At 47.6% G+C, this 23,249-nt stretch overlaps 1 long non-coding RNA gene across 2 annotated transcripts in view; it reads left to right on the plus strand.

The window, feature by feature from the left end:
* LOC122426498 overlaps positions 1-15,196 on the plus strand; it is a 66,742-nt gene extending 51,546 nt beyond the window's left edge. Inside the window, exons 5-7 of one of the 2 annotated variants that reach the window (XR_006265179.1) lie at positions 140-161; positions 13,660-14,115; positions 14,856-15,196. This is a non-coding gene — a long non-coding RNA (uncharacterized LOC122426498). The remainder of the gene's footprint in view (positions 1-139; positions 162-13,659; positions 14,116-14,855) is intronic. The other variant, XR_006265180.1, reaches the window with a different exon arrangement.
* The last annotated feature ends 8,053 nt before the right edge of the window (positions 15,197-23,249 follow it).

The raw sequence follows: 23,249 nt of genomic DNA on the forward strand, positions 1-23,249 counted from the left end.
AAGACCATTCTCCAAATAAGGTCACATTCATAGGTACTGGAGGTTAGGATTTTAACATTTTAGGGGGAGGAGGGTGTTACAATTCAACCCATAATGAATATTTATTGAATAATTAAGTGAGGTCACTTCTTTTCTTTAGGAAGAAGATGGACCATGTGAAGGTAGAACTGATGTTGGCATACCTTGGTGAATATGTGACAAGCATCTGCTGAAGGCCTGGTAGGGCGGGAGGGTGATGAGGAGGGAGGCTGGAACTGCTGAGCCATGAAAGGCAGGGACTATCTGCAGCCAGACTGAGGCAAGGGTGCCCTTCATGCTCAGCAAAGCAGAGACCAGACAAGGCTCAGAGAGGTCGTCAGGGCAGTGCAGAGAGCTCTGCAAGGAGATCTGAAGCCAGAGCTCGTTCTGAAAGCATCCAAGAATCACACCAAGCTTGGCAGTAGAGAGCTTGACCTTCTCGTGATCTAGAAGGATGAGCAACTTGGTTTAATGTCTTACCTGGGTCACAGGTGAGCCTGGGAACTAGGAGCTGAGTGCCCTGTGTGTTGTCTTATGTCATGTGATGATAGAATTCTGGGCCATGTGATCTGCCTGTGTCCATGCTTTGATATATTATTTTCTTTTCCTTTAACTTCTTTTTCTCTTGGTGAAAGTTACTTTTGTCCTTTCTAACTTTTCCTTGGCTGATCTAAGGGGAAAGGGAACTGCTGTTGGTGAGACCAGTTGAGGAGGTTGAAAGCTCCATGTGGCTGGGGAGCAGCCAGCCCAGTTTGAGAGGACAAGGAGATGGGAGCAGATAAGACTCGGGAGGGGCCAGACCCAATGGGTTGACCGCTGAGCCTTTCTCATTTGAGGTTTTTAATTCACAAGATATAGAACCAGAAAAAAAATGTAAAAAGCTCGTCTGTGGCCTCCTGCTGACATAATATCACTGGACCAAGAAGGCAGTTACACACATAGTCACCATGGCACAGACTCAGCATCCAGGACATATGAACCTTAATTCAGTTTGAGGAGCAACTATCAATCATCAGTCAGCAATACCTAGACCTGGGATTCAGAGATAAGCTAACAACCTAGAAGAGGAGGAGCTTCCCTGGTGACTCAGAGGTTAAAGCGTCTGCCTGCAATGCGGGAGACCTGGGTTCAATCCCTGGGTCAGGAAGATCCCCTGGAGAAGGAAATGGCAACCCACTCCAGTATTCTTGCCTGGAGAATCCCATGGACGGAGGAGCCTGGTGGGCTACAGTCCACGGGGTCACAAAGAGTCAGACACGACTGAGTGACTTCACTTAGAAGAGGAGACATGCATGTAAATAAAAGTTCAGCACCACAGGGAAAGTGTCACATGAGGTACAGAGGTTGCCTCTATTTGTTTCTTAGGGCTGTCATTAACCAAGAACAAGAAACTGGGTGGGACAATAGGAAAGTATTGTCTCACCACGTGGAGGCCAGAAGTCTGAAATCAAGGTATTGGCAGGCTCATGCCCTCTCCGATGCTGTAGAGGAGAACCAGTCCTTGTCTCTTCTAGATTTTGGTGTTTGCCAGCAATCTTGGTGTCCCTCGACTTGTAGGTGGATAACTCACTCCAAACACGTGGTCGCCTTCTCCCTAGACCTCACACCATCTTCCCTCCATGCATGTCTGTCTCTGTGTCCAGATTTCCCCTTCTGATAGAGAACCCCAGTCATTCTGGATCAAGGCCCACCTTAACAACCTTGTTTTGACTTGATTACCTCTGTGAAGGCCATATTTTCAAATAAGGTCACACTCTGAGTACTGGGGGTTAGGACCAAACTTGTTTCTTTTCAGAGCAGGGATACAATTCAATCCATTGTTGTTTAGTCACTAAGTCATGTCTGACTCTTTTGCGACCTCATAGACTGTAGCCCACCAGGCTCCTCTGTCCATGGGATTCTCCAGGCAAGAATATAGCAGTGGGTTGCCAGTTCCTTCTCCAGAGGATCGTACTGACCCAGAGATCGAATCCATGTCTCTCACACTGCAGGCAGATTCTTTCCTGTCTGAGCCATCAGGGAAGCCCCCATGACATCAGCATAATACTACCTAATTCAGTGTTGTCCTGGGTATTGGATAAGATCAATATACATTTTGTTAACATTGGAGTGTTATGTGCATTTCTGTGTGCTCAGTCACTTTAGTCGTGTCTGACTCTTTGCGATCCTATGGACTGTAGCCTGCCAGGCTCTTCTGTCCATGGGATTCTCCAGGCAAGAATCCAAGAGTGGGTTGCCATGCCCTTCTCCAGGGGATCTTCCCAACCCAAGGATCGAACTCGTGTCTCCTATGTTTTCTGGATCACAGGTGAATTCTCTACCGCTGAGCCACCGGGGAAGCCCCTAGAGTGCTGTCTATAGAGAAGTTATTTGGACTCTTGGTAGAGCTAAATCAGATCATCTCCTCTTTAATTCTTTCTCTTTTGAGCAGGATCCTCTAAAACAAGGGGTCTATAGCCCATGGCCCACAGGCCAAAACTGTCCTGTCTCCTGTGTTTGTATAGCCCATAGTCTGAGAAAGACTTTTACATCTTTAAAAGGCTTGGCGGGGGGAGGAAATCAAAAGAATAATATTTCATGACATGTGAAAGTGATATGAAATTCAAATTTCCATGTCAATAAATGAAGTCATATCAGGGTATGGCCACACCCATTGGTTGATGTCTGTGGCTGCTTTCGCGTTACTAGAGCAGAGGTGAGCGGCCGCGGCAGACACTGTACGGCCTTCAAAGCCCAACATATTTACAGTCTAGTCTTTACAGAAAAAGTTTGCTGCCCCTGCTCGAGAATAATAAAACTAAGCAAATAGAAACTCCGAGCCAAGACCCAGTCTTTGAACATTCACATTGGCTGTGTGCACACCCCTTAAATCTTTGGGTCTTTGCAACGTCACTCTAGCTCTGACTTCTTGGAGTTTGAGAGGAGCAGCCTGAGCTTCTCCTGGCTGGGGCTGACTTGACATAGCTCCCAGGGGGAGCCCCAGGGTAGGGTGGTCTCCAGATCTGCCCTACAGGAGAGTTGCAGAGCCACACAAATCCGATCCTGCCTGCTGCACCTCCATCATTGAAGTTGCCTCATGTCAGCTGTTGGTGGACTTCGCCTACTGAGAGATCTCCTTTTAGACATAATCACCTTTTCATATACATGCAGCTCTCTAAACGCCTCTCCCACCCCAGAGCTTTGCCTGGTGATCGAAAGGAGCTAATCCAACAAATGGCATGATCATCTCTGAATGGCCTCAGTTTATCACCTGGACAAGCACAGAGGGTTCCACTCTGAGCTTCTCTTTGTTGTAGCAACAGGTGCTCAGGAAGTGGATGGGGGTGGTTGAGAAGGAGGATGGGTTTAAGGGCCGGAATGGGGCGATAGGAGGGAGGCTGTGGAATGCTCTTTGGGGGAGAGCTTTAGAAATAGGATCAGCTTCGCTAGTTTGGAATGGTCTGGGACACAATCCTCGCAGGACTCAGGGGTGGCAGATGACACCAGAACCCTTCAAAGTTCTGCAAAATAGTCCATGACAGATGTAAGTGTTGTCTGTCCTAAACTGAGAGTTCTTAAAGAATTTTCTGAAAAAGTAATAAGGGAAAAAAAGATTCTAAGGGAAAATCTATTTTTCTTTATATTTTTTGGTTTTGTATATGACTTAATCTCTATGGCACAAGCCAGGTGAGAGACCACACCGTCTACCTAGTCCTGTCTGACAAGAGGGTTCCAGGAGGCTTCCAGAATGGTTACAGGTTTGTGTATAGCTGAGTCCCTTTGCTGTCCACTTGAAACTATCACAACATTGCTAATCAGCTATGCTTGAGTGCGTGCTAAGTCGCTTCAGTCATGTTCGACTCTTTGTGACCCCCCCTGGACTGTAGCCAACCGGGATCTTCTGTCCAGGCAAGGACACTGGAGTGGGTTGCCCTGCCCTCCTCCAGGGGACCTTCCAGGTGCAGGGATCAAATTCACATCTCTTATGTCTCCTGCTTTGGCAGGCAAGTTCTTTACCACTAGAGCCGTCTGGGAAACTTGTTAAACAGCTATACTCCAATACAAAATAAAAAGTTTTTTAAAAAAAGGAGCCTAGGAAGTTTTCATATGTCTCAAATGCTGATTTTTTTTGAGATGTTATGTTTAAACATTACTGTAAAATTTGATATTGGGATGTCTGGAGCTAAAGTTCAGAGAAAGCAGCCTGGCATAGGGCAGCTGTTGGTAAAGTTTTTTTGGAAAGATCTAGATGGTAAACAGTACAGGTTTGCAGGTCATGTGGTCGCTGCTGCAGCTATTCAACTCTGCTGTTGTGTAAAAGCAGGCACAAGTCATATGTAAATAAATGACTCTGACTGTGTGTTAATAAAACTTTATTTACAGAAGCAAATGACCAGCCAGATTTGGCCATGGGCTTTAGTTTGCTGATCCCTGGTAGAGAGTTTTATCCTCTTCTATATTAGCTTTCTTTGCTTTCCCTAGAAGATGCTAGGGACCATTTTTTGGAGTCCATACGTCAAGGCTGTTTATTATCACCCTCCTTATTTAACTTATATGCAGAGTACATCATGCAAAATGCTGTGCTGGATGAAGCACAAACTAGAATCAAGATTGCCAGGAAAAATATCAACAACCTCAGATATGCAGATGACACCACCCTTATGGCAGAAAGCAAAGAGGAACTGAAGAGCCTCTTGATGAAAGTGAAAGATGAGAGTGAAAAAGCTGACTTAAAACTCCATATTCAAAAAACAAAGATCATGGCATCTGGTCCCATCACTTCATGGCAAATAGATGGGGAAACAATGGAAACAGTGACAGACTTTATTTTTTTGGCTCCAAAATCACTGCAGATGGTGACTTCAGCCATGAAATTAAAAGATGCTTGCTCCTTGGAAGAAAAGCTATGACCAACCTAGACAGCATATTAAAAGCAGAGACATTACTTTGCTGACAAAGGTCTGTCTAGTCAAACTATGGTTTCTCCAGCAGTCATGTATGGATGTGAGAGCTAGACCGTAAAGAAGACTGAGCACTGAAGAACTAATGCTTTTGAAGTGTTGGAGAAGACTGTTGAGAGTCCCTTGGACTACAAGGAGATCAAACTAGTCAATCCTAAAGGAAATCAGTCTTGAATATTCATTGGCAGGACTGATGCTGAAGTTGAAGCTCCAATACTTTGGCCACCTGATGGGAAGAACTGACTCATTGAAAAGACCCCGATGCTGGGAAAGATTGAGGGCAGGAGGAGAAGGGGACTAGAGAGGATGAGAAGGTTGGATGGCATCACCGACTTAATGGACATGAGTTTGAACAAGTTCTGGGAGTTGGTGATGGACAGGGAGGCCTGGCGTGCTGCAGTCCGTGGGGTCACAAAGAGTTGGACATTACTGAGCAACTGAACTGAACTGAACAAATGCTAGAGTACAGAGAGTGTGTCAGTATATGGCAGGAGTAGCTCTGCCATATGGGAGAGCTGAAATTTGAGTAAGCAGAATCCAGGAGAAAAGGGGTGAGATGCTCAGAGTCTGGGTGAGATAGTGGTCAACAGTGGAAGGAAGAATATCAGTGGAAGGGGAGGAGCTAGGTTCACTTACTCGCTGAACTTCTGGATATAGATGCTGAAGTTAGGGTAGGCTGTAGAGGGAAGACATCTGGTTCCTTGAGCTGTCTAGGACCCTGAACAATCTCACTCTTCCAGGCTCCACATGACCCACTTCTACTATGGTTTCTGCTCTTTTTGTCTACCCTTGCAGTCTCCTAGGATTTCTGTCTCTTTTACCCCATCCATATTATTGTAAACTCCCAAATCTTGGCTCTCTCTAAAGCTCTTTATAATAACCCTGCCTCGTGACACCTGTCCCAGGATTATGACATTCAGAATGAATTAGCCCTTCTCTATGCTCCCCTGGTCTGGGTGTAAATTCCATAATAGTGCCAATTATGCTTTTGCCTTCCTCATTTCTTGACTGTGAGATTTTCATGTGTAGGTTCTATTTTATATTCTTAGTGGTTAGTTGGGGAAAAATGCCTATCAAAGAGAGAAATGCATAGGTGCAATAAGGAGCTAACTCAAAGCTACTCAATCTAGTGCCATCTTGCATGACTTTCCAGTTATTTTGTTTATAGTGTTTTCTTTCTCAGGAGGTGATACTGGTTTTGAAGGAGGGGACAAGGTTGTATACTTCAACTATAATTATACTGGGCTGGCCATGAAGTTCATTCAGGTTTTTCCGTAAGATGTTATGTAAAAACCCAAACGAACTTTTTGGCCAACCCAGTGTTATATTGTGAGTGGTATATTGTAAGTAGTATAGTCACAAATGGCAGAATTTCTATAGTCAGCCCAGGCTACAAGGGGGATTTGTTGGTTCCTGTAACCATAACAAGGGGAGGCAAAGTGCAGCTGGCCTCAGGGACAACTGGGAATGGGGAAAAGAGGAGGGACAGTCCCTTATCTCGGTTTTTGCCCAGGTGTCAAGTTTCACGCCTACTATCTTTACCCCAAGCAGGAACTGCCTTTTTTGTTTCCAGAAGTCTGGTCCAGAAAGTCTTAGGAAAGCGTTGGCCTACCTTGGTCATCTATGCAAGCTGTGATCAGAAAGGCAGATTTTCATCACTGGTAGCTCCTGGTAAAACAGCAGTGGCATGGGGTGGGAGGAAGACACCCTGATGAAAGGAGGGTGCGTTTCTTAGAAGCAGGGAGAAGGGGTGCCAGAAAGACAGAATGAGAGACACCACATCAGTGTCTGCCCTTCCTCAGTGCTCGGTCCTGAACTGGGCAGAAACTCAGGTGACCAACATCAGGCATTGTTCCTCCCAAAGTGTCACCGCTCATCTCCAATTGGTCTCTAGACTGTGACTGCCAAAACTTTCTCAGAGTAAATGCAGTCCTTCCCTTCCCATTAATAGATTAAGAACCCACCTTTTCCATAGACATGATAGCATAGAAATGCTGCCTTCTTTGCTAGTCCTTGAGTGTTAAATAAATGAGTCCCAGCCATTCATTGGAGAAGGCAATGGCAACCCCCTCCAGTACTCTTGCCTGGTAAATCCCATGGACAGAGGAGCCTGGTGGGCTACAGTCCATGGTGTCTCGAAGAGTCGGACACGACTGAGCGACTTCACTTTCACTTTTCACTTTCATGCATTAGAGAAGGAAATGGCAACCCACTCCAGTGTTCTTGCCTGGAGAATCCCAGGGATGGGGGAGCCTGGTGGGCTGCCATCTATGGGGTCACACAGAGTCTGATATGACTGGCATGACTTAGCAGCAGCAGCAGCAACCATTCATCATCCCTTCAACACACATTTGTCCAGCACTATTTTTTTTAAAAATAAAATTTCTGCTTTTTTTTTTTAAATAATTTTATTTATTTTTGGGTGTGCTGAGTCTTCTTTGCTGTGCAGGTTTTTCTCTAGTTGTGGTGAGCGGGGGTTACACTCTAGTTGTGTGCAGGTTTCTCATTGTGGTGGATTCTCTTGTTGCAGAGCACAGGCTCTAGGGTGAGGGGGCTTCAGTAGTTGTGGCGTGTGGGCTCAGCAGTTGTGGTTTTGGGGCTCTAGAGCACAGGCTCAATACTTGTGGCACACGGGCTTAAGTGCCCTGCAGCATGTGGGATCTTCCTGGACCAGGGATTGAACCTGTATCTCCTGCATTGACGATTCTTTACCACTGAGCCACCAGGGAAGCCCTGTCCAGCACTACTTTTTAAGAGCAGCCTTAGGTTTGCAGCAAAATCAAGCAGGAAGTACAGAGTTGCCACTGAGCTTTTCATAAGCTATAGCATGATCACCTTCTATTGATGTCATCTCATTTGTTCTACTCAACAACTCTGTGAAGTAGGGATGCATTCTCATCTCACTTTTCAGACAAGAAAAAGGTCTAAAATGGTAAAGGGGCTTGACAAAGACCTCATGGCTTTTGAGGGGTCAGTTTGGGATGTTACTGTCATTTTCATTGAATACATTCAAAGCAGAAGATTCCAAGGCAGGAAGGGCTGACTCTTCAATGGTAGAATTCTCTACACCTATATTTGATACAGAGAGAAGTAGCATAGGTCTTGAAATGTTTTCAAAACCCTGAATTCAGCAAACAGACCATATTTTTTTGCCCAAATCCATTCAAGTCATCAATCTTGAGCCCCACTGCATCTCCTGGAAGTGAGTCTGATAATTCAGTTAAATGGTGGAGATCTGCTGCATGGCCCCCTCTGCAATGCAGATGTGGACACTCTGACCCTTCCATGCCCATTTCATTGGCATCAAACAGCAAAGTCTCTGGAGGGAAAGGTGCCAGGGACAAGGAGGAGGTGGCTGGCAGGGCTCCCCAGATGCCCCCAGTTGATTTCTTCCAGGACTAGTTCTCATGCCCAAAGCAGTCTTGTGGTTCAGCTCATGAGGTCTGCAGGGTTACACTTCCAGTTTCTTCTTTCTTTGGCTTCAGTGTCTCTGAGCCCTGGTCTCTTGGGATTAAGGTGTATGTGACTGGGAAGTGGAGACTGGGGCAAGGGAGGGGGCAGTTGAATGGAGTGGGTGGCTGGTAATATTTTCCAGTTCTTTCTAAAGCGTCTGCCTTCCCTTAATGGACACGGAAGTGAGCCAGCCAACAGACTGCTCCAACTGCAAGATTGGTTACTGGTTACATCATCTGGGCAGCCAGACTGGGGAGGTGGGGAGAAACTGAGTAGGGATTAACCCAGCCCTGAGTGAATTGATAGACAAAGGCTGTGGTGATCAGGTAACCTTTTTCCCAAGCACTGGCCTTGGGGAGGTGGAGAGGAGCCAGATATTCGTAATAGTGCCCGCATGGGTGCTGGGTGGCTGCCCGCCCTTTACCAACATTTTAGCTCTATTTCATTCCACTCTATACTGCTCCATCCTGAAAGTTTTGGTTGAGAATTGAATGTCCCAGGAATATACCAGTGCATACATACTAACTCACTTAAGTCGTGTCTGACTCTGTGACACCCCATGGCATAGCCCACCAGGCTTCTTTGTCCCATGGGATTCTCCAGGCAAGAATACTGGAGCAGTTTGCCATTTCCTTCTCCAGGGGATATAATATACCAGTGAAGAGACGATATTGAAACATCTAAGATGTGCAGCCTCAAGGCACCCCCTTTTTCAGTGAGGCACAGGGGTACACATCAGTTAGCTGGTGCTGTGTGCTAAGACACCCCCAACATGAGTGGTTTCTGACACCATTCCTTAATGCTGCTTCTGAGTCTAATGAGCTGCTGGGCAGTTCTGCTGAATTGGATCGGGCTCTGTGGTGGGTGGGTCAGCTGGCTGATCAGTGATGGTCTGGACAACTACAGCCTTTCTCTATATGCCTTCTCATCCTCTCCCAGGCTAACCTGGGCTTGGTCACATGCAGGGGAAGGCTTCCAAGGGGGCAGCAGACAAAGCCTCTGGAGGTCCAGGCTTGGGACACATTTGAAGTTGCTTCTGGCCACATTCTACTGACCAAAGCAAGTTACAAGGCCAGCCTGGATTGAAGGGGTGGGGGAAAGGGCTCCACCTCTGGTTGGGGGAAGAGACAGAGACATTTTTGTCCTCTGCTCTATACCCACGAGCCCTTATTATGGTCAGAAGACTGATAACGCTCTGTTATAGCTCTTATCACAAACTGCTAGGCAGGATGGAGGAGGAGGAGTAGTACATTCTGATAGTGGTGGGTGGGGTGGGAAGGAGTTTGGGGAAGAGTTCACAGAGAAGGAAGCCTTGAAGGACAAATAGCATTTCAACAAGAGCAGAAACACACACCCGTTTCGCTTCCTTTTCTCTTCTGTCCCTCTTGCCAAAATCCAGCCCTGGACCCACTAGCTACCACCACTGGTCTGATTGCAGGGATTCTCAGCAACCCAGGGAGGGGGGAGCATCATCTCTGCCCCTTACATCTAGAGACAAGAAGAGCTCCAGCAAGTCCTTCCTGTAATTAGAAAAAGGGAGATTCCTTGACTCGTGTTTTTGCCAAACTGTGGCATTTCTCGCCCACCTCTCTTCTCTTCTTGAGCTCTGCCCCTATTTCTCTATCTTTCTCCCACTGTGATTTCTGATGGGATGGGTCACTGGAAGTCAGCAAGGAAAAAGATAAATAAAAATTGCTTTCATTCCGTTGTCAATGGAAAACAAAAACTTTTCTCTTGTTTTGTGGTGAATCATGTAGCATGTAAAGAGCTTCACCCAGTGCTGGGGACAGAGTATATGTGTGCACTCAGTCACTCAGTTTGACTCTTTGTGACCCGTTGGACTCTATCTAGCCTGCCAGAGTTCTTCTGTCCATGACATTTTTCAGGCAAGAATACTAGAGTGGATTGCCGTTTCCTCTTTCAGGAAATCTTCCCAACCCAGGGATGGACCCTGTGAAAACTGCATTGCAGGTGGATTCTTTATTACTGAGCCATGGGGGGCAGATGTTGGGGGAGAGTGGAGGGGAGCTGGGCAGAGTAGCTGGGTTGATAAATGGAGTGGGGGTGGCAGGAGCAGTATTGGTTGCGGTAACTATTACACCTAATGAGTCTTTGGAACAGAAGTGTTGTCTGGACAGACCTCTACTGCCTTAGCAGAATTGCTGGTGTGCTTGACAAGTATGATCATTAAGAACAAACAACTTTCTGTTTCAGCAAATGCTTGGGTAGCTCCTTTCTCCTGAGAACAAACAAACAGAAAAATCCCAGAAGGAATCTGTCTGGAGTTGGTCATCCTCTGGTGAAGTCCACCCTTGGAAAAATCCTCAAGCCTCACTTACTGCTGCAGGACCATTACCCCACCCTCCACCCGCCACCACGCTCCCCCTCCCCCATCCCAAGTCACCCTAGCACCAGGTAGAAAAGACAAGAGGGATTCTGAGGGCACAGGCTCTTTGGTTAGGTTCCCCAATTGCCATGGCCAAGACTACTTCTGCAAAGAGAAGGATGATGCCCTCTAATCCTGGTGTGTCTCTCCTCTGCCTCTGCTCTGCCTTTGAAGTTTCCAGGGGCCTTCTGTTTCCTTGGGTCCTGATAATGGAGGCGGCTGGAGTCTTTGGAGGGCCTCCTGTTCAGTTTGCTTCCAGTCTGAAAGGTGTGGCTGAGAGTAGGATGTGAGAGGGAGCCAAGGCAGCCCTGGCTTCCTCCACTCACACATGGATGTCAGATCTCCTTCTCTTCTTGGTGACACCAACTGTGTCTAAACCTGAAATGTTTGGTTATAAGGAGCAGAAATGTAGCTCCAATGAGCTTAGACAAGTGAAACATTTATTCCATAATTGGGCCGCACACTGAGGTGCTCCTAGAAATAAAGGAAGAGTTACAGAAATTGAAACCGAGCGGAACCCTATGGGCATGGGCGTGGGAACCATGCTGTCACGGAAGCCTTTCTGTCTCTTGAAACCAGTGTTTCTTGTTTGTAGGGAATAGACCCCAGCCTCCTCGGTGGAACAGCCAAGAAACAATAGCGCAGCCTTGGGGCAGGGTCCTGATTACACCTCAAGGACTACACCTGACAATATCTTTGAGCTCTCTATAGAACTAAAGCTCCCAACTAATGGAAGATGTCAGCATACTTCGTTCCAGAGAGATCACCCGAGGCCCAGGTGGTGCTAGTGGTGAAGAACTCGCTTACTAATACAGGGGACTTAAGAGATGCAGGTCCTATGCTTGGGAAGAGAAGATCCCCTGGAGCAGGGCATGGCAACCCACTCCAGTATTCTTGCCTGGAGGATCCCATGAACAGAGGAGCCTGGCAGGCTTCAGTCTACAGGCTCACCAAGAGTTGGACCCTGAAGTGACTTAGCACTGCACCCACAGATTAAAGGAACTAGAGAAGCTCATTGAGAGATTAACTGAGACCAGGTTAAAGGAGTGTAGGCCCTGCCCACACCCTGATGTTATCAACAGCCCACCCTTGAACTGTTGCTGTAAAACTCCTCTCCAAATCCTTCCAACTTGGGATGCACAGTTTTCAAGGCATGAGTCTGCTGTGTCCCCCTTTGCCTGGCAAAGGAATAAAGCTCTTCTTTTCCACTTCACCCAAAACTCTTGTCTCTAAGATTTGATTTGTGCACAGAGGCTGAGTTTTTGGCATCAAAATCAGGACCCCCCTCTTCATCACTGTTTGCCTATCTCCACTTCTTTGTGCTTTTCTTCAACTGCTAGTTAGTTGTGACCCCTTCTGAGAGGCTTTCCTCTGGTAGGTATGTGACCATTAGCAGTCCCTACTTAGCAGCTTCTGCAGAAACAGGGTATTCTTCGTTCGATCCTAGGGAAGGGTTATGAGTTTTCCTACTTGGGTTACAAACCAGTGTTGTCTGAACATGGGCGCTAGACTTTGGGTCCTTGGACATGCCCCCCTCCCCCTATATAGGACTTTAGATTCTGGCACCAGAAGAAGGAAGATGAAAACGTTTGCTGAACAGATCACAACCAATAAGTGCTCCCACAGGTACAAAGCTTTAGGAGGTATATACTCTTTTTCCATAGTCAGCAGAGCCCATTAATGTCTTTGCTGTCTACTCTCCTTTTGAAAGACAAATTAGTATAACCTCATTGCTGTTGTTCTGTTCCCATTGGCAGTGGTTGGTTTAGACACAGCATGGGATGTACTTTTGGCCAAAGTGGTATAAGGAGACACTAACTGGAAGCCTTCAGAGAAAGGTTCTCATTCTAAAGAAGGGAGATCTCTTTTGCAGACCACCCACTGGTCTTCAGAGGATGCCTGGAGCTGCTGGACCAGGATGCAGCTGTGAGGACCGAGTCAAGATTGAGGCTGATCTGCTGAGGAAGACAGAGCAGGGTACAGCCAGGTCCTAAAGGACCTGACTGAGCCAGTGTATCAGCTGACCTTGGACCACCCTCTCCAAGGACATTTTGCCTATGAGAGGACATTTTCTTTATTGTTTAAGCCAGTGGTTTTAAAACTATGGTCTCCAGACTAGGAGTTTCAGCCTCCCTTGGGAACTTGTCAAAAATATAAATTCTTGAGTCTCACCCAGACCCACTGAATTCTGGGGATGTGGCCGAGGCCTGTGGGTTTTAAGGGGCCTTCCAGGTAGTTCTGGTGAGAATTACAGCTAGGACCCAGAGAGGATAGTTGTCATGGGGTGAGTGGTGGCCCCCAAAAGATAAATCCACACCCTAATCCCTGGAATCTGTAGATGTTACTTTATTTGGGAAAAGAGTCTTTACAAATCTATTTAAAGATTTTGAGATGATAATCCTGGATTATCCATGTGGGCCCTAAATCCAATGATGTGTCCTTATAAAGGAAGAGCCGAGGGAGTTCAAGACAGACAGCAAAGGAGAAGACAGGGGAAGGGGGAGGCCATGTGACCACAGGGGCAGAGAGGAGTGACGGGCCCACATGGGTCCCGACAGCGCTGGAGTCTGAGGGGCAGAGCACAGATCCCCCTCAGAGGTCCCCAGGGAGCGAGGCCCTGCTGACACTTTGGTTCCAGACTTCTGACCTCCAGCACTGTGAGAGGGCAAGCTTCTGCTGCTTTAAGCCACCAAGTTTGTAGTGATTTGTTAGAGCAGCCCCAGGGAATGAATACAGTCCTCTCCTCTATGGGGAGGACTGCGTTGCTTCTCATGCAGAGAAGCTGGGTCAACCCAATAGAGTGCGGCAAGGAGGGAGCAGAGGGGCTGGTTTCTCACTTTCTTCATCCTCTTTGACCTCCAGATGATGCCCTCCCCGCCGCCAGCACCGGCCTAATCCAGAGGAAAACCACAATGGAGATCCCTTGATATGGTCCATTGGGGTTGGCCTCCAGAGACTCAAAGCAGGGTGGAGCAGGCGGGAGAGAGGCTCTGGAAGGGCAGCTGGAAGCCACCCAGAACACACACAACTGCGGGCAAAACACAACTGAATGGTAACCTTTGAACAGACCTGGAAGGATAAGGTCCAAACACGTACCTGAGTTGAATGTGGCAAGAGTTCGTGCTTTGTGAAGTTAAAGAACGACAACATTCATCTGGCAAAAGTGGCCAGAAGAAGTGGAAATTCTAGTGATGTTTAAGTAAGGGGACAAAGACGGCTGGAGGCCCTGGGGGTGAAGAAGTGATTCCTTGCATCTGTCCATGCTTGGAAGATAGAGATGATAGCGAGATAAGAGGATGAAAGATGTGCGAACAGCAGGTGCTTAAAAGGGGTGGGTAAACAGAATGGGGAGAGGGAGGGACTAGGGGAACTACTGTGTCACCTAATGGAGGATTTTGACATTTTTATACATTTCTGGCATTGTAGTTCAATCAACAATAGGGTTACTATTGCCCCTTTTAGCCTCCTAATCACTTCTTCTACTGACAAGTGAGGACAACCTCATAAGATTTAGGCTCAAAGCCCCAGGAGTTCTGCTTACAGAAAGGTGGCAGAGGGTCTACCATTTAGATGAGGGAGGGCCCAGGGCTCAGAGGACAGACATGCGTGTCCTGGGCTCATCTTCCTAGACGGAATTTGCCAGGGAGTGTCTGGGGATAGGGTTGGATCCATCACAGCCACCATGCTCTGTAGCCCCAGGCCGTATCTTTTGCCTTTTCTGTGCCTCAGGACCACGGGAAGAATGAGGCTCTCTCTATCTTGAAGAGCCTTTGAAAAGAACAAATAATGGTAAATAAACCAAGGGAAATAAATAAATAACAACCAGCAATTTACCAAACTACACAAAATTATCTAATTACAGAACAGGAAAGAAAAACAAAAGGCTAGGGAGGGAAGGATGAAAACCTCTCGGGGTGAGGGGGGCAGGGTGATGGCTACAGAGGGATTAAAGGAATTCGGATTTGTTAGCGGGAGAGACAACCTGGCTCCCTTTCCTAATTCTTCTTTTTTTTTTTTTTTCCTAATTCTTCTTAACAAAACTTGCCTTGCTCCTGCAGATGCTCCAAGAGGGAACATCTGTCTATAGGCTCCTGGATTCTGATGTGTGAGCGTTTGGTCTAAGGAACTGTTTTCAAGCCTGCGAACTGCTTGGCAGACTCTGGTCTGGGACACTTCCTTATGCACCAAGTAAGGAACAAGCTACAACCACCAACACAACAACGAGCCAAGTTGCGTAAGGAAATACACACTTGTCAGTCACTTGCCAAATGCCCTTCTCTGAGTCAGGGGGTTGGGTGTCCCACCCCTGCAGGGTCCTGCAGCCTGCAGAATAGTTCTTGCATGGTGCATGTTTCATTGTGAGCAGAGACTGTCTCTACCACATAGGAGGAACTTTATTTTTCCTTAATAAAGCACGTAGTTTGTGTTTGGAACGTGCGTGTGCTTGCATGTGTGCATGTGTGTGGGTGCATGTCACTGAATGTATCTGTGTGCCTGCCTGTGACGCTGGGCCAGCAGAGATGGACACACTTCCACTCATGAGATGAGGCCCTGGCCTAGCAGCGAGGGGATGTACGTGTGGGCGTTGAGTGTGAGTCGACCCAGAGTCCAGGCCCAGGGCCTCTGGGGACTTGTCGCCTGCAGGGCTCATTATAGAGGAGACCAGGTTCTTGGAGTGTCCCCAGAGCAATACAGAGTGCAGTCATGAGTTTGAAAAATATTCCTGCGAGAGATATAAATAAAGACTCCAAACCCAAAGCCAGGGTTTGAGAAAGCCATCCTTAAACACAGGATAATTTATAGCTGCTGCCGTCCTGTCCCGAGGATGACTCAGCTCTCCTAGTCTGAGCAGGCCCAGCCTGCTCCAGTAACCTTTGGGTTTGGCTGAAAGGAAGGCGCTAAAGAGAGAGAGCGCTCCAAGGAAGCTGGTGAGCTAACCACCCGGCTACCGGCTGCCCCTGCTGGGTCCCCTCCCCCCCACCTCCTCCTGCTTCTGGGCAAACTCCAGCCTGGACAGGGCTGATCAGACCCTGGAAGCTGAGGAATAGGCCCCTTGGTTATTCCTGGCTGGCCAGCCCTCGGGAAATCTCTGAGATGGATGTTGGTCTACCTCTGGGATCCGGTGGGTTCTGGTATCCACACAACAGGCCAATCTTCCCCAGGAGGCACCATCTCAACACAGACACAAGTAGAACTGGAGAGTTGTTCTCAGTCATGGAGACTTTTGAACCCCACCGAAAGAACAGAAATGAGAGTATTTTCCTCTTTTATTAAAAAATAACTTACTCCAGTCAAGTGCCAAAAGTGGGCTGTGAAGAGGGGCAGATAAGCTTCAGCACTGTGGTAAGTGTGTGAGGGAGCAGTCAGAGTTGAACAGGGTTAGTTTCTATTCTCTCCCCCTCCGCATTGCCTGCCCCCCTTCCTTCATTATATTTTTAGCAGACTCTTTGGCCAACCAAGGCGAAAGAGACAAATGCAAGTACACAGAGTGCTTATCAAAACCCGTGGATGTTTCTTTTTTTCTTTCTTCTTTTTCCCTTAAAAACCTTCCAGGAGCAGGGAAAGGACTGGAAGTACTTGAAGGTCTTTTTAGCTCCGTGCCTCACCCCGGCTTGGATCTCAAGAACGTTTCGATGCCAAGGCCGTGTGCCTGACTGTCCAAGTGTAGAAAAGAAAAAGTGTCATTCAGAGCTATTTTAAAAATAGTTTCGCTCTTTGATTAAATGGCTTAACAGCCCTGGATGAAGTTTTCTCTGCTCTAGCCCACGAATTTGTGTAACTGGCCTAATTTTAACCTAGATCCTTGCATATCAGGAATGTAATCATTGCTAAAGATATGAACAGTTCCTGAAATATGTAACTAAGTGTCTTCTTTCAACATACTTTTAGTAAACCATTGTGTGTGTGTATGTGTATGTGTATGTTTGGATGTGTGTCTGCAAACGGGGTTGTTAAAGATCTAAGTGAGGAGGAGTTGGGGTGGGATGCATGATGAAGCCCAGAGCCTCTTGTGTAGGGCGGGCAAGGGCTCTGACCTCTGGGCAGGGCATTATCTTTGGTGCCTCTCTCTGTTGTGTGTGTGCAGGACTTATTGCTAAGCTATTGTCCAGGAGGGGTGGCACTAGGCTGGGACCCCTCAGCCTGGGTATTTATTGCTGTACATAGTGTTTATCTGTGGTACATAGGGTTTGTTTTTTTTTTTAAGTTGCAAATATGATCAATAAGGGGAAGATCCATTGGAGGAGGGGATGGCAGCCCACTCCAGTATTCATGCCAGAAGAATCCCATGGATAGAGGAGGCTGGCAGGCTATGGTCTATAGGGTCATATGACTGAAGCAACTTAGCACTAGCATGATCAATAAATACTGTTAAAGAGAAGGAAATTTCTTCTTCCATGAAGGAAGTTTCAAGTCAGTCAACTTAAAACACATACACACACACCTCCTCCCAGATCTACACAAACTGCCTTCATAAATGATAGAAAGCAGAGGACCATGGTAGCTGCATAACTAAAACCACAGTTTTGGCCTGGCCTGGTGGCGTTGGAAAAACAAGGAGCCTGCTTCAGATTTTGCAGCTCAGTGTTTTGAAGTCCAGCCTCTGTCCCCTGTCTCCTCTTTTTTCTAATCTCTCCCTCTGGGAGTATTTTTTTTTTTCACCTTCCCCCAGTTTCTAAAGGCCCCCTGCTCTTGTAGTCACCTGTTTTTTCACATGATCAAAATAAAAAAGGCTGCCGTGATTGGTAAGTGTGGATTGATTAGCACATACAGATTGATTAGACACTTCTAGATTGATCAGAGGCACTTCCCTGGTGGCTCAGATGGCAAAGAATCTGCCTGCAATGCGGGAGATCTGGGTTTGATTCCTGCGTCGGGAAGATCCCCTGGAGAAGGAGTGACTACCCATTCCAGTATTCTTGCCTGAAGAATCCCATGGACAGAGGAGCCTGGCGGGCTACAGTCCACGGGGTCACAAAGAGACACGATTGAGTGACTAGCGTTTCCCTCCAGTTTGATCAGACCCCTGCACTTTATGGGAAGAAACAATCTTGTGGAGAAGTGAAGAGTCTCAAGATCCCACAGCCATGGATGAGCAGCACCCTAGCCCTCTGAGACCGATGGAGAATGAATCTACAATAATTGGTAAGCAAGAGCTGGAGAGAAATTCCACGAGCCTGCCAGATAGAAACCTGGAGGTGGAACTGGGGCTGAGTCAGGCCTCTGCCCTTTGCTAGCTGATCGCCCTGCCTGGATTAACACGAGGGTGTATTTGGTTGGGCTGTCAGTGGTTTGTTTCTTCTGCTCTCTTTGGAGTAATCCACGCATCTGGCAGGGCTCCCCCGATGTCATCTGTTCTCCGAACGTCTCAGCTGCCTTGGCAGAAGAGCCCAGCCCAGCAGTCTTGGTTCTGAAGGTTATGGGAAGGCCCTTGGTAAGAAAACCAGCTTTGAATTTCTGGATTCTCTTCCAGAGACAGTGAGGCCCCTTGGGTTGGGTTTGCTGTTAAGCTTGGATGCCCCCTCTGTGCACACACTCTGATCATCTGCAGTTCTTGGGGAAATACTCCAAAGATACAGGACCCATCTTGGGGGCAGCAAGGGATCACAGAGCCGAAAAGATAAACTTCCCATCCCCCAGGATGAAGGTCTGAAGAAAGGTGCATATCTGTTGCTCAAAGGAGAGGGGCTGTGTGTGTCTGCACAAGGTGATGGATGGGATGGCCTTTGTCCAAAAGCAACACAATTGTGATCTGACAGACTTGTGAGATGGGCTGCTCACGTGCATCACAGCCCACATCAAGGTCGCCGGGACCTGCACACAGGACTACCCTGGGAAAGGAGGAACTGCAACTTCTGGAGAGAATTCAGAGGAGTGCCGGGGGGGACGAGGAGGCGGAGAACTGAGACGGAGGCGGTCCACCTTGAGTATCCCCCCTCTGCTGCCCTTCCCCCACCCTACTCCCCTAAGGCAGAAGCCCAGGGCAGAGGTCAGACTAAAACCAGCTGATTCTGTGGCTGTTTATACCCTGTAACCAGAGCCTGTGCCTGCTAGGCTGCCCAACAGCTGCGGAGATAAGGGAATGGGCCGTCACTTCCAAAGACTGGGTGACCTGTGCTGGCGTCTACCTCGGGGGCCGTTTATCCCGCTCATTTACCTAGCCAGTGGGTGGGAGTGGGGAGAGGTGGGGCTGGCTGCCAGCTCCTGCCCAGGTGGCCGGGGTGACCTTCTCGAATACAGGGTGAATCTTCTAGCTCCATATGGGACTTCCTTCTAGACTCTCTCCCAACCCCCTGTCTCCTCAAGGGGTTGCTTTCTACCCGGTCAAGAGAGGTGAGAGAGGAGTTCTGCCTGTTTCTTGGGTTTGTTTTCCTCTCTCTTTATCGTTGTCATCACAGAAACAGAAAAGAACACGTGGTAAAGCTCTGGATCAGGCGAAATTTCTAGATTCTGCTGCCAAATGCATTTCAGGCCAGGGCACTTCTTGCCTTGCCCCCATCCCAGAGTTCCCCTCTGAGGTTAGCCTTGTCTTCCCTCCCATCTCCATCCTCTCAGCCCTCCAGGCAGGGGGAGGGACCTCTCTGCCCACTGGGGACTCCCTGCAAGAAGGCAGAGGTAGTGAACCCTCCCTGCTGGAAGACTCCAAACCAGGCTTATCCTAGTCCTTCGGTAAGTGGTCCTTCTAGTCCATATCCCCATCCTATGGGGGCAGGCTCCCTCCACCTCCATCTTCCAGTCTGCCCCTTTCCTCTCCCATTCCTTCCCCTCCATCCACTTCTGACCGTCTCCAGCCCCTTGGTCCTGGGCACCCCTCTGGAGCAGGTAGACATCCTGTTCTGGTTCTCACTGTTCACACCTCTCAAGTATGAGATTTGAAGATGGCTCACATGTTCTTTCCTTCAGTTTCTTGTTCCCTTGCCACTTGGGCTCATCTTAGAGCCCAGCACTGGCATGGCCCATGACCTGGGACACTCAGACTGCCTGCCAAACGGCTTTTTATTTTTTACTGTCCCTGCCTGTCCCTTCCCTGCTGGCAACCTGGGCAGAGGTGGAGGTGGCGCTCATGGAGTTGGCTGAGTTTATTCAACAGCTGCCTCAGAATGGAAAAGGTGAGGGCAAGTCTCTAGCGTAGGGGAAAAACAATGAAAACCAAGGAGTTTCGACTAAGAGAATCCTGAGTTCAAGTCCACACATGACCGGTGACCAGCTGTGGAACCTCAGTGTCCTCATCATTTAAAATGGGGATGATGACACCTTACCCTTCAGGGTCAGAGGAGATCATGAAAAGGAAGATGCTTGGGAAATTGTTTTTCCTTAGTGTGTCTGACAGTGGGTGTCAGCAATCTTTGCTGCCTGCATGAATACAAGACAGGAGAAGAGAAGGGTGAAGGAAGGAGGGAAGGAGAGAGGCGGAGAGGAAAGAAAGCGAATGGAGCTTGCAGGGACCCCTGCTTTTTCAAGTATCAAAATCTGAAGCAAACTGAACTTAGAGACTGCTGAGCTTGCAGGTTCTGGCTCCAAGATTTTCTGCGTCTTAACTTTGTAATTGGATACGCACTGACAAAGCTGTTTTTTTTTCTTTTTCCTTCCCCTGATCAGAGTCTAAGGGAGCTGAGAGTGCATTAATCTAATGGCCAGAACAGAGGGGTTGATTAATATCTGCTGGTGTGTGTCTAGAGGACTTCTCCAAAGAGGGGATTGCCTGAAGCAGCCAGGCTTACCTCTTGCTGCTCTCCCCCTCATTCTGCTCCCCACTTTCACTGCCCCGCTCAGGTCCTAGGCTTCTCCTGCTTCCTCTGGAGCCTGAAATGTGTCTTATGCCGCATCCCCCTTGGGCCTGGAACATTTCTGATGCAGATCACTTCCAGGACTCTGCCACTTACCAACCGACCTGGGTAGATCACTGAACCCCTCTGGGTTTCAGTTTCCTTATCTGTAAAGAGAAAAACTGGATACAGCCTTTGTTAGGAAAGTTAAATAGGATCATGTAAGGGAGAGACCTAGCCCAAGGCCTGGCTTCAGGCTGTAGCACAGGTGATGGCCACTCCTGCCTGGGTTCATCAGTGTAGCTTCCCCCTTCCTCTCTCTGGGGGAGCTGTCCCCTTCCATTCCATTCCTTACTCTGTTCCTCCCTCCCCCACAACAAAGACTGGCTTTAGCTAATTTCCTCCCTGTCATCAAAGGTAAGCCCATCACCTCCTACCCTACCTGCCTGCATCTTTGTTTTACTGGATGTAGGAGAAGTTATAGATTTTAGAACTTTGCACCATCCTGCAAGCTTACAACTGCACATCTTTTCTGGTGGGATAATAGCCAGAAGCTCTGTTGGGAATTAGCCTCCTGCTTGAATTGTTTTTATTTTAAAGTAAAACCACATTTATGAGACTTCCCTGGCAGTCCAGGGGTTAAGACTCTGTGCTTCCAAAGCAGGGGGCGTGGGTTCAGTCTCTGGTTGGGGAACTAAAGATTACACATGCCACATGGTTAGGAAAAAAAAAGAAAGAAAAACCACATTTATTTACTAACCAAAGGGTTGATCTTAATTAAAGGAATACTTTGAAATAGTTGCATGTAAAATATTTGTGATAAAAATAATTAAATGCAATGAGGAAAAGGAAAAAAAGCATATGAAGATATAGACAGAACTTGCGTATCATCTCAAAGCTAATTGTCATCAAACATGATGATGAAATTTTTACTCTGCTTTTTCATAGATCTGAACACAGGTGACATTTTTCCTCATACACTGCACCCACTGATTTTCCATCTCTCATTTTTCTTGTCATTATGCTTTCATTTCTCCTTCTGTTCGTGGTATTGGAGCAATGTATCATTTGTAAAGTGAAAGATCTGAGTTTTTCTGCCATCAGCTGCAGTTTCTTCAACTCTCTCTCCCAGGTCCCAAGAAAATTGTGTTATTTTCAAAGTGCTCTCAGCCTTTACTGGAGGCCTTTGTCATCAGAAGAGATGACACAATCTGGGTTTTGGCCATTGCCCCTGTTTTTGACAGAGGTGTTACCACTTTTACTGCCTTCGTGTATTTATCAAAGTCCATGCCCTTTGCCTGGCGCCAGAGGGTGGTTCTTACACCCTCTTCTTGTGAGGTGTGAGCATTTCTAACTTATTTTAGCCAATCTACATATTGTTTTTCTGATTTCAAGGAAAGAACCCATTTCCATTATTCTTCATGCTAATAAACAAGGGACCAGTAAGAAAACCCAGTTTTGACTAGAAAATTAACAGTGTTGTTGTTGTTCAATTGCTCAGTAATGTCTGACTCTTTGCGACCCCATGGACTGCAGCACGCCAGGCTTCCTTGTCCTTCACTGTCTCCCAGAGTTTGCTCAAACTCTTGTCCATTGAGTCAATGACGTCATCCAATCATCTCATCCTCTGTCGTCCCCTTCTCCTCCTGCCCTCAATCTTTCCCAGCATCAGGGTTTTTTCCAATGAGTCAGCTCTTTGTATTAGTTGGTCAAAGTATTAGAGCTTCAGCTTCAGCATCAGTCCTTCCAATGAATATTCGGGGTTGATTTCCTTTAGGATTGACTGGTTTGATCTCCTTGTGGTCCAAGGGACTCTCAAGAGTCTTCTCCAGCACCATAGTTCAAAAGCATCAGTTCTTCACTGCTTAGCGTTCTTTATGGTCCAGCTCTCACATAACTACTGGAAAAACCGTAGCTTTGATGTGATTAAGAACCAGATACTCGAAGGACTTGGGGTGGCTGACTGGAGACAGGACTTACCTTCCTGAGGCCCTGGGAGATTGGGTGGAAGCCACCTTCTGCTGGACTTCACATCCTTCCTGGGGTCCTCCCTTCTTGCTCTGCTTCCACATTTTCTTATCAGCCCTTTTGGGGAGCACTTTAATAATACAGTGTGTAAGAGCACTGTCTAAGATCCCCCTTCTCAGATCTACTTCTTGGGAACTGAATCTAAGACAGCTGGCTGTGCATTTCTGCATGTTGGTGGTTCTCAGAGTTGAGAGAAAATCGGAATTACTAGAGGAGCTTGTGAAAAATGCAGATTTCAAGGTCAGGTGTCAGAAAGTGTAGTTGACTAGGGTGGGGCCCTCAAATCCGCAGTTTGGTGAGCTCTCTGGGGGGTTCCTGCATTGTGGCCCTGGAGCCTCGTTTGGAGAGCCATGGCTGCAGCCCTGGGACAGCGCTAACCGGTAACAAGTTGGTTGCTGGCTTGGGCTTCTTCAGCCCCACCCTACCTTGACATCTGCTGATCCCACAACTCCAAGTGGCTTGGCTTCAGCCAGGAACAAATTGCTGCTGCCTACCATCCAACTGGCACTCCCCTGGTGTCAGGCTGATCCTTCAGGCAGGGTCACTTACACATGGCTCTGATTCAGCCAGGGCGCTTTTCAGAGACCTCCATGTTTGGATGTTTGGGAATCACGAGACTTCTCCTTGGCTCCCATTCTTCTGTTCTTTCCAGCATCTGCC

Source organism: Cervus canadensis, chromosome 24 (assembly GCF_019320065.1).
Source record: "Cervus canadensis isolate Bull #8, Minnesota chromosome 24, ASM1932006v1, whole genome shotgun sequence".
Lineage (NCBI taxonomy): Eukaryota > Metazoa > Chordata > Mammalia > Artiodactyla > Cervidae > Cervus > Cervus canadensis.